General features: G+C 39.0%; 1 pseudogene; it reads right to left on the bottom strand.

Moving 5' to 3' along the window:
* Positions 1 to 10,076: 10,076 nt before the first annotated feature.
* Positions 10,077 to 10,646, bottom strand: LOC102914028 (GTPase HRas pseudogene; annotated as a pseudogene).
* Positions 10,647 to 13,970: the final 3,324 nt, after the last annotated feature.

Here is a 13,970-nt window from a genome sequence, read left to right on the forward strand (position 1 = left end):
AGTTACAATACACTTCAATCATCACACTGTACTCTTTGTTTTGCTGGTATGGATATATGGCTCTGGGACTATTCTAACATTTGAAGCACTACAAACCATAGCCATCAGCCTTTCACCTCTTACTCCCCTCTCCCTTATTTTTAGAAAATATGATTCTTACTTTATATATGAACCTTGTGCTTGTCACCTTGGAATATACAACAGGCATTTTGTTTATCCAGTCTAGATATTTACTTTCCTGACACTATTTTATCCAAACCAAACTTTGAATATCTGCAGTCCATTATCTCATATTGTATTTTGGAAAATAACTATTGTTACATTGTATTTTGTATACACTAATGTATTAAATTTTGCATGCATTTGTGTGTTTTCTAATTTTCATTAAATGTACACATGTACTTTTTTCATATACTAACTGTAACCCTATTATTTAAGAGCAATTATTGGATCATCTTTAAATTTTTCAACAGTTTCAAACTTTAACTCTCTGAGTCTTCACCTGTTAATCACTGACTTAATTTGCTATATTGATTTTTAGAGATTATTCATTTGTGCCTATTTTATCTTCCACCCTTTGCTGTTTGAAAAAACATCAAACACAGCCAATCATAGCAGCAAACCCTCAGCTAATCCAAAGAAAACTGTATAAACAGTTTGTCCAAATGAAAAAAATGCACAGCTTTTATTGAGCCACCCATATCTTCAGCTTAAGTAGTTTCTGTACTCAGAAGATTTCCTGTGTGCTCACCTCTCCCCCACTGGCCCCACCAAAGATCACTCTTTGTTTTGTTAGAAATGGTCTTCAAAATTAATCACCTTCTTAGAATAAGAAGCTGGACTTTACTTTCAGTGATTCACCTCTTTCTAAATCTTTATAAAGGGCATCTTTCCTCCATGATCCTACCTATTGGTGAAATTATTATGGCCACTCCACGTAGTTAAAAGGATATTTATTTAATGGTGTAATTCGCAAATTAAGTGATAGGTAGGTCGCAGTGTCTGGAAAAGTTGTATCACAGTCCAACAGTGTTCTCTGGAGCTCTGCTCAGTCCACCCCCACCCCTCAGGGTTCCGGCACAGAGAGAGTGCACAGAGAGAGCGCGGGCCCATCCAGCTCTCGGGTCTCCAGGCGCCTCCCCTGGCCCTGCCTCATAGGTGTGACAGTTGCCAGAGTCTCAATGGGGGTTGGAACTTTCAGATCCAAGCTGGAATGGTTACCTACTACATCTCCCCCTTTTTTTCTAAATAAGAATGTTCTAAACTAATACAAGACTATATACAAAGGAATGGTTATCCCCAGCGAGGCAAAACTTTTTTTATTTCTTTAAACATGTTTTTTAATGTATCTAACTTTGGATCAGCTTATAGGATATCCTCCATATAGTGATAAATTATGGATTGTGGAAACTTTACATGAATTATTTCTAATGGTTTCTGTACAAAGTATTGGCATAAAGTAGGGCTGTTTAACATTTTCTGTGGGAGGACCTTTCATTGATATCTCTTGACTGGCTGAGAATTATTATAATTAAGTACTGTGAAGGCAAATTTTTTTCTATCATTTTCTTGTAAGGGTATGGTAAAGAAACAGTCTTTTAAGTCAAAAACTATTATAGGCCATTCTTTGGGTAGCAGAGAGGACAAGGGCATCCCAGTCTGTAGAGAGCCTATTGGCTGAATTATTTTATCAATAGCTCTCAGATCTGTCAGCATTCTCCAATTACCAGATTTTTTTAAAAAAAATAACAAATACAGGAGAATTCTAAGGGCTGGTTGATTCTTCAATGTGTTGAGCATTTAACTGCTCTTGAACCAGCTGTTTTAAAGCTTGTAGCTTCTCTTTTGTCAAAGGCCATTGTCCAACCCAGACAGGTTTATTAGTTAGCCATTTTAAAGGTAAGGCAGTTGGTACTTCTGAGAGTTCAACAACAGTCGTGTTCTGTTTGTGGACAGCCTGAATTGTTGGTGACTGATTTTTATAGCATGTTATGATATTATTCCTAGAAACATATATTGGTCTGTATTCCTTTTTTGAAAGTGTAGGAATTTTAATCTGGGTATTCCATTGTTTTAACAGATCTCCAAAAGGCCCCAAAGATTTACTGTTACATTTGTTACATATGGCTTCAGCCTTCCTCTCTGTCCTTTTGGTCCTATGCATTCAACCCATCTCGAACTCTTTTATCTGAGATAGGGTGCCAATCCCTAAAAGTTGGACATCTACCTCTTGAAGAGGCCAATTCGGATGCCATGATTTTTGTGTAATTATGGTCACATCTGCACCTGTGTCTACCAGGCCCTCCAGAACCACGCCATTAATTTGAATTCTAAGCTTTGGTCTTTGTTCATTTATGGAAGTCTGTCAAAATATTTGTTTTATAGTGTTCTTTGTAAACTGTGATCCATCTATCAAAGCTGTTTTATCATCCATTGTGGTGTCGGTTTTTACAGTAGGCATTGGTTTATTTAGTTGTCCTGGAGAGGAATTTCTTCCACAGTGGCTGGGAATGTTCATACTACGTTTGATTTGGGGGCCTGCAAGAGGCCCCCTGAGGCGTTTCCTGCTAGTAAAGGGTTGCCTTGTATATCTATTCTTGATCTGTACTCACTGGTCCAATGTCGGCCTTTGCCACATCTTCTACATAATCTAGGAGGTGGTTAGGGTCTCCTGTTTAGGCTATTCTTAGAAGGAGTATGACTTCTAGGAGTACCCCATGTACAGTTTTTACTTATATGACCTGGTGTACCACATTTAAAACATTTGGTACTATGGGGCCTTCTTTTACCTCTGGGATTTGTCTCTCCTATCCAAGCCTCATTACTGTAGTTAAGCGACTGAACACCACTAGTATATTGAATCCATTCTTCCAAAGGAGCTGATCTGATCTTTAATGGTGTAAATATTCTTTTACATTCTGCATTAGCATTGTTGAATGCCAAGGACTCAGTTAATACTTTTCTTATTTTTTTTTGTCTGACACAGCTCTTGTTATAGCTGTGTTTAGTCTTTGTAAAAAATCAGTGAAGGGTTTGTGTGGTCCCTGAAATATCTTTGTGTATACCTCAGTTGGTTTTCCAGGTTCTGGAATTTTTTCCCAAGCATTTAGAGCTGTTGTATGGCATAGGGATATTGTATGCTCATCATAAGTGGCTTGTACATTCCTATCAGTGAAACATCCCTCACCAAGTATTTGATCTTGGGAGATCATAAAACCTTTCATTTTACCTTGTTGTTTTAATTTTTTTGTCTCTTTTCCCAACCATCTTTTTTACTGTAACTGCTGGCTATATTCTAGAACAGCTGAAATTAACTGATGCCAGTCATCTGGAATGATTCTATGGGAGGTAGACTATGAATTTAACATCTGTTTTACATATGTGGAGTGTATCCCATACATAACTACTGATTCCTTTATATTTTTAAAGTCCCATGTTGAAATTGGTTGTAATGTATATGTCATATATGGCTCGGGGTGTGTGCCATCTGCTGGCTTCTCATGGACGATAACAGGACAATCCATTGTATGAGAGCCATTTGGAGATGTTACAACCTCTATGGTTTTGAACATTTGTTTATTAGTTCCCTTGTCATGTTTACTGAGAGTTTCTTTTAGGGCTTGCAAACGAGCACCTAGGGTCTGTTCTAGGGAGTGAACCTCCTCTCTTGTAAGGGACTCCAGATTTCTATGGAATCACAGAAGCTTTTATGTTCCTCAGAAACATATGATTCCATGGACCTTATCTTATCAATTAATGATAATCTTTCTTCCTTATATACTGTCTGAGTAGCCATAACTTCACTATGGAGAGTGAGTGCTCTATCCATTAAATATTCATATTTATTATTAATAAAATCAATTTTGGGTACAAGCCTGTTTTGTAAATCCTGATTAGCAGATTCTAGAGAAAGAATCTTTTTCTGTAAGCCTTCATTGCTATCTTTGAAAGCCTGTAAATCCTGGTTAGCAGATTCCAGAGAGAGAATCTTTTTTTGTAAGCCTTCATTGCTATCTTTTAAAGCAGATTCCAGAGAGAGAATCTTTTTCTGTAAGCCTTCATTACTATCTTTTAAAGCCTGTATCAGACCCAATAATGACTCATCTTTGTTCTTAAACCAGTGTTTGAACACTGTGTGAATTATTATGATGAATGCCAAAATGGTATAGGCCAGATATGCCTTAGGAATGTCGTATATTTCCAGGAAGATGTCATTCATCAAACAGGCAAAAAGGTTTTTAAATTCTTGTGAGGTAATGTTGTCGGCCATATTACACGAATTACTCAAAATTTGTTAGTCAATTTTAAGGTGTAAAATTATCAAGTACCTTTACTTGAAACAATATTCTTACCTTTCGTGGTTTTTGGGGCATGTAGTAGCACTTTTCAGGCAGCAGGTGGCGTTGGTACAGCTCCAAAACAGGGCCTGCTGGCAATCTTGGCTGGAGTCGGAGATGGCAGAAATTGGAGCCAGCACTCCCCTGCCTCTTTCGCTAGTCTCGGGGCTAAGCTAGAAAACTGAGATCGGACTACAGACTCTTAATGACTTTCAAAGATTATTTGGAGATATTTCCCATCTATGAACTATTGTTGGGGTAAAAAATGATGAACTGACTAATTTGTTCAAAACCTTAGAAGGTGACAAGGACTTAAATAGTCCAAGAGAATTATCACCTGAAGCTGAGAAGGAATTGGCCTTGGTAGAAAAGAAAGTACATGAAGGGCACGTGGATCGTATTGATCCAAAGCTGGATTGCATTTTGGTTATTTTACCTTCTAGGCATTCTCCTACAGGAATATTAATGCAGAGGGAAGATATTATATTATAATGGAAATTTTTACCAAATAAACCAAATAAAAAATTAAAAACTGATGTGGAAAAAAATCTCTGACTTGATTTGGAAAGGAAAATTGAGACTTTGTCAATTAGCAAGAATAGACCCAGAAGAAATTGTCATACCTTTAACTAAGGAGGACACTGAAAAATTATGGACAGAAAGTGAACATTGGCAAAGAGCTTGCAGTAATTTTTTGGGAGAAATTAACAGCAAGTATCCCAAAAGCGATAGAATTGATCTTATAGAGAGAGCTAATGGTATCTTGCCTCGAATTGTGCGGAAAATAACCCATATCTGAAGTTCGTACATTTTATACAGATGCCAAGTAGGAAGGTAGAATTTACAAATCAGAAAATTTAAGTAAAGTGGTTCAAAGTCCTTATAATTCAGTTCAAAGATCAGAATTGTATGCTATTGTGTTGGTATTAATGGATTTTTCAGAACCTCTCAACATAGTAACTGACTCTCAGTATGCTGAAAGAGTGGTATTACATATTGAGAATGCAGAATTTATCCCTGATGCTTCAGAATTAACTTCACTATTTATTCAATTATAAGATACAATCATGAAAAGGAGTCATCTTTATATATCACTCACATTCGATCCCATACTGGTCTGCCAGGCCCTCTAGCACAAGGCAATGATGAGATTGATAAATTATTGATAGGAAATGTGCCTCAGAATTTCATAAAAAATCATGTCAATAGTAAAGGTTTAAAAAAAGGATTTTTCCATAACCTGGCAACAAGCCAAAGAAATAGTAAAGAAATGTCCTACTTGTTCCTTCTACAATCAAACGCCATTACCAGCAGGATGTGACCCAAAGGGTACTCAGAGGAATGAAATCTGGCAGATGGACATGTTTCACTTTGCAGAATTTGGAAAATTGAAATATGTACACCACACTATCGATACTTATTCAGGATTTCAATGGGCAACTTCTTTGAGTTCTGAAAAAGCTGATTCTATAATCATTCATTTGCTAGAAGTTATGGCCATCATGACTATACCTGCACAAATCAAAACTGACAATGCTCCATCATATGTCTTTTAAAAATGAAACAGTTTTTTGCTTATTACAATATAAAGCATATTACAGGCATACCACATAATCCTACAGGTCAAGCAGTTGTAGAAAGATTAAACAGAACTCTAAAGGATGTGCTAAATAAACAGAAAGGGATAACAAAAACCCCAGAAATAGAGTGCATGATGCTCTATTAACTTTGAATTTTCTGAATGCCAATGAGAAAGGAACAACACCTGCAGAGAGACATTGGATAATAGAAAAAACTACAGAATTAAATCAGCCTATATACTTTAAGGATGTGCTGACCTCAGAATGGAAACCAGGGTATGTATTACGTTGGGGACGAGGTTTTGCTTTTGTTTCTACAGGAGAAGATAAGCTGTGGGTACCATCAAAATTGATAAAGGTTCGATTTGAACAAGAGAGACCTCTTAATTAGAAGAGGTGATAGTTCATCAACCAGCATGAACATTCAATTTAAACTAACTTGTACCAGTAACACATACCTTTTCATTTAATCAGATAACTTGCCAAAAAGGAACATCCCCAAAATTAGTCTTGGGGAAGAACACTGGACAAATGAGACAACTGAAGAAAAGAAACAAATCATTTATCCCAGGAAACAGAGTGAAACGGCGTATGGGTATATATTATCTAAAAAATTTTATGTCTTCCTAAATGTTTGTTTCTGCTTTTCTCTAAAGATTTAACACTATTGGTCTTCTAATAGTCCCAGTTCAATTAAAATTTAAAGCTGACTTTGGAGTTGGAGAATGGCTCTCTCCTTCTTTAAATTCAAGCATGTTGTTAAAAGGAAAATGCAAACTCCCTGTATCATGCCAGAATAAAAGAGCCATCTTCTGCTATGGGACAGGACAAAAGCCAAATTAATTAAGGGACTATTCTATTACTAATCTCAACTCTTTGATTCTATTCTGATTCTTTAAACTTTTCTTAAAGTATGAATTTTATATCAAAATTTACAAGATTTTTATATGTATATACATTTTAAACTTTGTTAAGATATGAATGGTCATATAGTATACTAACTAATTCTAGAAAAAAAGGCTTCAATTAGCTGCATATATATGTCTTTGTGTTCGAGTCTCTTATCAGTTTTCTGCAGGAAATCACAGCCAGGCCTAACATCAACTGAAGTCTCCAGAAAGAAGATGGGGCCCCACAACAACAACAATTCCAAGTGGACAATAATAATATCACTAAGCTGACAAACATCATCTACAGATCAACTTTGAACTACAAGGTGCTCAGAGCAATTTTGAGATGACTAGCTGAGATGATCCAGTCTCAAAGACTACTTGAATAAGGACTTAAGATAAACCCTGAACTTTGGCATTATAAACAGACTGGATAATGAAGGATATAGTTACCTTTCTAGAAATTGACAATTAACCTAAAATTTTTCTTTCCGGATAAAGATAACTTCACCCATACCCAGCAGGAAGCAATACAAGAATATGATGCCCACATTCCCAAAGAGATGGTGTGGGGCGGGTGGTTTTTGGTCTTTTTAATGGGTTTTGGGTCTGGGATAATTTTCATTGTTTAGGGGGGTTGGTTACAAGTTGTTGTCAGAGGTTAAGAAAAAGGCTAAGCAAAGGAGATTAGATTTAAGGTTCTTGTTTAAAAAAAAGAAAAGAAGAGAAAGAAAAGAAAAAGACAATTACTAGTTTTAAATACTTTACATTGGATTGGATTGTTTTATATTGTATACAAATTTGAAATTGATATTGTTAGAAAATGCTATATGTATATTTCTAATTGTATTTATACTATTCATTTAACAATGCAATGCAATTTTCTGATCATTGAATGTTATTATTACAGACTATTAGGATATAAACGAATGAAAGTTAGTAGTTAGACATTACAATAGAACTTGTAGTCATATTATATATGTTTTAAAAATTGAGCAGATATATTTTAGTCAGGTCATCTTCAAACCCTTCAGAGATCTACAGAATATGGCATTTAAAATGTTCTAATAACTTAGAAAATTTTTCTTTTTTGAGACATGTCAGCTCCTGGCAGTACCAATCTACTTCAGAGAAAATATGGGCATTGATGAAACTGCATATGGAGTTAACTTTCATTGTGGCAAAAGTTTGCCACTGGACAACAAAGTATCCTCGAATCAACAGGACAAAATGGACAGACAGAACACGAAATAAAGGACTACTGATTCTTGCCAAAACAAGTGTGGTTATGGCTTTATCAAAAGGCATCTTCTGAGGCCAGGACAATATGGCACCATCCCTGAAGTGGCCTTTGCAATCCAGAAAAGGTATAGTGCACTTTTCTTCGAAGGCAGCTTAACAAGCAGAGGGCCTATGGCTTCTCTTGTGCAATGGAACAGCAGCTGAAAGCTCATGCCTCTCGACAGTAGACTGGCATTTAATAGAGGTATGTGGAGAAGAAGGGGATGCTGAGATGAAGCCATATATACACAGCTAAGAAGAATGAACAGCTGAATTAAAAAAAAACCACCAACAATTTCCAGAATTTAAAATCCTGAATCATGACATGACACTAGTGGAATTCAGGTGTTTCTGGTACATGGACTGCTCTCACCCAATGTGAGGTTGAACTGTTGACCTTGTGTATATCCTACTTCACAAATGAGTCTGTCAGATATGCTAAGCCTATAGGCTGAAGATGATGCCCCAAGACTGTGGGGAAACCTCAGGTGACTGTCCAAGCAGCTGCCTGTTTCTGTCAACTCACAAATTTTTTGGAAGTTGCTTGCATGCACTTCCTGTTTTTATTTTTGTTAGCTAATATTATTTCCTTCTTGGGTCTCTGAGGGAGTTGAAGGTTAGTTATAGTTGAAGATTAACTAGGATAGAAAGTGAATTAGATACATTTTAGACTTACCAAAATAGAATAGATAATGGAATTATTTTCTCTGATTTGTGAAATACAAATGAACTAGACATTGTTTAGGTATTTATTACTTGTATATATTGTATATAGTTATTGTACTTTTGTATATGGTTTTTCTTTTGTTATTTACAACCTTTTGCTTTTTTTATTAAAATAGAAAAGGGGAAATATGGTGGTATTCTATCTGTACTGAAATGTGATTTTAATTGTATGTTAATAAATAAAGTTGCCTGGGGGTCAGAGCTATTAGAGCCATAGAAAGAGCGTGGTGGTGGTGGTGCAAGCCTTTAATCCCATAGAACTCTGTGTGTTCAGGGATACAGCCAGCATTGGAGACCTATGCCTTCAAGACCTAGAGGGCTGTACTTACAGGCAGTGACGAGGCAGTCATGTGTTTGGGTCTACAATCAATGAGAAGGCAGAATAGAAAGATTATTTAAAGACATACACACAGGAAATAGGTCTCTTTCAGGAAGCTAGAAGCACACAGGAGGAAGGGTAAGATTTTAGCTCTGAGCTCTGATCTCTCGGCTTTCTCTTTTACATTGGTTCTGTGTTTCTTATTTAAAAAGACAGTTGGATACATCTACACTGGGGACTACTTTGGGGTATCCTTTAGAGCATGGACATAGAGTAGAGGTGTGCCAGATGGCTGGGCCACATACAGCCTCTACCAGTAAGCATCTCTTGAGAAGTAGAGGCCCTGGGGTGGGGAGGGACTTTGTCCAGGAGCAGGAGCATCAAAAACAGCTTTAGCCCAAGCCCTGGGGTGCCAGATTTAGCTTTTGCCACCACCATTGGCCATGAGTGTGAGGATCATGGTGGAAGAGTGGGTGGGTCTTGGCGGTGAGATGTAGCCACACCAAGGGCTATCTTGGTATAGTCACCATTGTTCCCAGGCTCCAAGGACATTGAGGAGCCATCAATGGGGCCCTGAGAAGTGGTAGTGGATGCTGGAGGCAGGTGGTAGATCTCCCCTGGGGTTGGTGTCAGAGGCTGCTGCAGGGAAGAGGGGGAGGCCAAAGAACATTGGGTAGGGGAATGAGACCTCTGGGGAAAGAAGGCCACTCATGAAGCCCACTGTGCCCCCACTATGGGTGCCAGGTTTAAGGGACTTGGGAGAACTGAAGTCCTTTATGAAAGGGGGGTCCAATCCCCAATGTCCCAGGATCCTCTGGCCAGGTCCATTGCCAGCACTGATCACTGCCCAGATCACCTGCTGAGGTTGGTGTTGGTTCCTCTGGGCTGCAGCCATAAACACAAAGAGAAGGATGACCATCAGCAAGAGTACTGCCATCTGGCATCAGGATAGTACACACTTGCAGCTCATGTAGCAGGGCTACTCTCATCGGGAGGGTTCAGCTTCTGCAGTTTGTGCTGCCGAATCTCACGTACTAGTGTGTAGAAGGCATCCTCTACACCCTGGCGGGTGTTGGCTGATGTTTCAGTGTAGGGGATGCCATAGCTGCAGGAAAAATCCTGGGCCAGCTGAGACTCAATAGTACAAGTGGCCAGGTCACACTTGTTCACCACCAGCACCATTGGCACATCCATAGTCTGAGTCCTTTACCCACTTGATCTGCTCCCTGTACTGATGCATGTCTTCAAAGGACTTGATGTTGTTGATGGCAAACCCATAGAGGAAGCCTTCCTTTGCACATGTACTGGTCCTGCATTGCACTATACACCTCTTGACCTGTTGGGTCTAAGATGTCCAGAAGACTTGTCTTCCCATCAATGACCACCTGTTTCTAATAGAAGTCCTCTATGGTGGGTCATGCTCATCCACAAAATGGTTCTGGATCAGCTGGATGGTCAGGGTACTCTTTCCCATGCCTCTAGCACCCACCACTACAAGCTTGTATTCTGTCATCGCTTCTATATGGACTGTCAGTCCAGGAGCTCCTGCCCCACAAGGGTCTTGAAGGGGTGGCTGAGGAGCAGAAGACCCTGATTGGGGCCCAATGTGGGCGTCCTTGTAGCCCCAAGGCTAGAGTGTGATGGCCACGGGGTGCAGAGTAACTGAATATGGGGGCTAATTCCCTATTTGTTCTATTGAAACAAAATATAACATCTGTTTGTCAGAGGATATTTGGCTCTAGGCCTCTGTGGTTAACTCCCTGCATGTGTAAAGGGTGGTACCTTTAGGAAGGGCTGACATGCCTTTCCTAAACTATCTTTTAAGGTCAGTATCCTAGATCCTGATGCCAGTTCATTGGCTTGATGGTTTCCCACAGATAGAAATCCTGATAGCCCAGAATGCCCCCTCATATGTTGTATGGGGCATTCTTGTCCCTCCAGTAATCTCCTGAGGGCAACTATGAGTGGAAAAATTAACTACATACTCTATTCAACTCTATCTATGAACTCCAGTAGAGGTTTGTTGGTTTTTTGTCTTACCCCTGCTATGGGAGAGTTGGTAGACCCTTCATCTAATTTGCTCCAGGCTACAAGCCCTGCTTGTCTAACCTGATCTCAGTACAGCCCTTGCAGGACCACCTGTTGGACCCCAGTCAAATACCCTTCAGCTGTACCTGCTAGTATGCCATAGATTTTAGGGATAGGAGTGTTAGCCACCCAATTGGCCTCTGCCCTGGTCCAGCATTCCTCCTTATAGAAGATGCATTGGGTGCTGGAAAGGACGGCCTTGGCCAGATCGAACCAGTCCTTGGGGACACAAGGATTATAGGCAATATCCTGTAGTAAGGTATGAGCCCATGGAGAGCCTACTTTGTGGAGTTCTTTGAGATATTTTGCCTTCCAGGGGTACCACTCTAGAGGTCTATTAGGTCCTGGGGCCAAGTTTTCCCCTGACCCATGGCTCCCGGTGAGGGGCTGGTTGTAGGTACCGACATCATTGATATCTGTCCTTAATGCCATGTATGAGGTTTGAGCAGCCTCAACCCTGGGGTTGCAAGGCAGAGGGCCAGAATCCTTTGGATCACAGGGCTTGAGTGCAGTGACTTTTACGATTGCTTTAACCTCCACCATGTAGTTTTCTGTGCATCTCACATTCTCCTAGCCGAATTTGGCCCAAATTGTTTTTAACTCTCAGAACCTTCCCCATCATTTTCAGCCCCCAGCAGTGGCCTATTTTCCTTTTTTAACCCTTAGGGAGAATCACTCTCCCTCTCTGACTCCTGAGAAGGGGGTGGCAGAGAATCCAGGTGAAAAGCTGCCTTAAGGGCTGTGACAGTGGTGTAGAAGCCCAGGGGTGGCAGTATGCTGAAATGTTTCTTCCTTTCTCTTGCCAGCTTTTCCTTTTGGGCCCAGGTGCTGCAGGAGAAAAGGTTGGCACTAGGTATCCAAGAGGCAAAGAGAATTATAGTCTCCTAGGTGAGCCCTCTAGACTTAGGCATATAATACAGGGCCTTCAGAGCTGGCTTACCACTTGAGGAGGTTGCATTACCTATATTGAGGGTTTCACTTACCCTGGAAGACTGGCCTTGGCTAAACATCCTTTTGAGCCCCATATTAGCAAGCCATCTGTGGGGTCTTGCCTCACTGGGAACTGAGGTCACCTCTGAAGAGGTGGCCTGGAACCGAGAAAAGGTAAGTGAGCCGCTTGCCTGTTTCCCAGCCTTCCTCTTACCCAGAGACAATCAGATGCAATGGGGAGTCAAGTCAAGCAAGAACTTGTTTATTGTCAGGCAGTAACCCTCTTTTATAGCAAAAACCTCAGAACCCTAGGAAGGAATAGAAGGAGCCAACCAATTGTTTTAATGATCACCATGTTCTCATTTGTTTACAAGTTGTTTATGCCCTGAAATCATCTCCTGATCTTTGCATCTAATCTCAGAGTAAACAACCTGGTCTAACTTCCTCTCAGTACCACCTTTGCAGCTAACCTCATCCTGTTTGCCCTACAAATTATCATTGTTTAGAATGATTCGTTACAACTTGTTATTGTTTATGGTCAGGGAAAAGGCTAAACAAAGAATAGGTTTAATGTTCTTGTTTATAAAAAAGGAAAATGAAAAGAGTATATAGATAAGAGGTAGATTGCTGAATCTACTCTTAAAAAATATAGAAATGATAGAATAAAGGGTATATTTTTGAATCTACGCTGAAAAGAAAAAAGAGAGGATATAGATATGATATAGATAAAAAGGTAGATTATTGAATCTACTTCTAAAAGGCACCCCTAGTTTTAAATATTTTACATTGGATTAGATTTTTGTATATTGTATATAAATTATGTATGTTGCTACAAATTTGAGATAGATTTACATAGATACAATAAGATAAAAATGTGGCTTACAAATTGTCTATATTCATACCAATTTGAGATTGATATTGTTAGAAAATACTGAATGTATATTTCTAATATTGTTCAAGGTATTGTACTTATACAGTTCATTTAACAGTGTAATGGAATTTGCTAATTCTTGAATGCTATTATTCAACTATTAGGATGTAAAGAAATGAAAGTTAGTAGTTAGATCTTATAATTGAACTTGTAGTCATATTAGGTATGTTTTCTAGGTCAAGCAGAGATATATTTTAGATGGACAGGTCATTTTCAAACCCTCCAGATATTTACAGAATATGGAATTTAAGATGTTTTAAGAACATAGATTTTTTTTTTTATTTTTTTAATGACTATGAGACATGTCTGCTCCTGGAAGCATCAATCTACTTCAGATTAGATGTGGGCACTGAAAAACGTCCACATATAGTTAACTTTCATTGTGGCAAAAGTTAGCCACTGGGCAAGAAAGTGTCCTTGTATTGACTGCTGACAGTATGCTGTCTAAAATGGACAAGCAGGATACACACAGACACACACAGACACACACACACACACACACACACACACACACACACACACACAAATAAATAAAAAGTGACTGTCAATCCTTGCCAAGACAAGTGTGGTTGCAGCCTCTGAGGCTTATTCTTGGAAGAGTAACTAAGTTGAGAGAGTCTGACCTCTCAATGGTAGACTGGCACTTAATAAAGTAGATAAAGTCACCCACAAGCTGAGAAGAATGGAAAGCCAAATTAAAAAATACCACCAATTTCCAGAATGTAAAGTTCTAAGTCATGACATGACACTGACAAAATTCAAGTTTATCAGGTACATGGAATACTGTCACTGAATGTGGGATTAAGCTGCAGGCCCTGTGTACATCCTCCTTTACAAATGAGGTTGTCAGATGTGCTAAGACTGTAGGTCAAAGATGATGCCCCAACA

This window comes from Peromyscus maniculatus, chromosome 17 (assembly GCF_049852395.1).
Source record: "Peromyscus maniculatus bairdii isolate BWxNUB_F1_BW_parent chromosome 17, HU_Pman_BW_mat_3.1, whole genome shotgun sequence".
Lineage (NCBI taxonomy): Eukaryota > Metazoa > Chordata > Mammalia > Rodentia > Cricetidae > Peromyscus > Peromyscus maniculatus.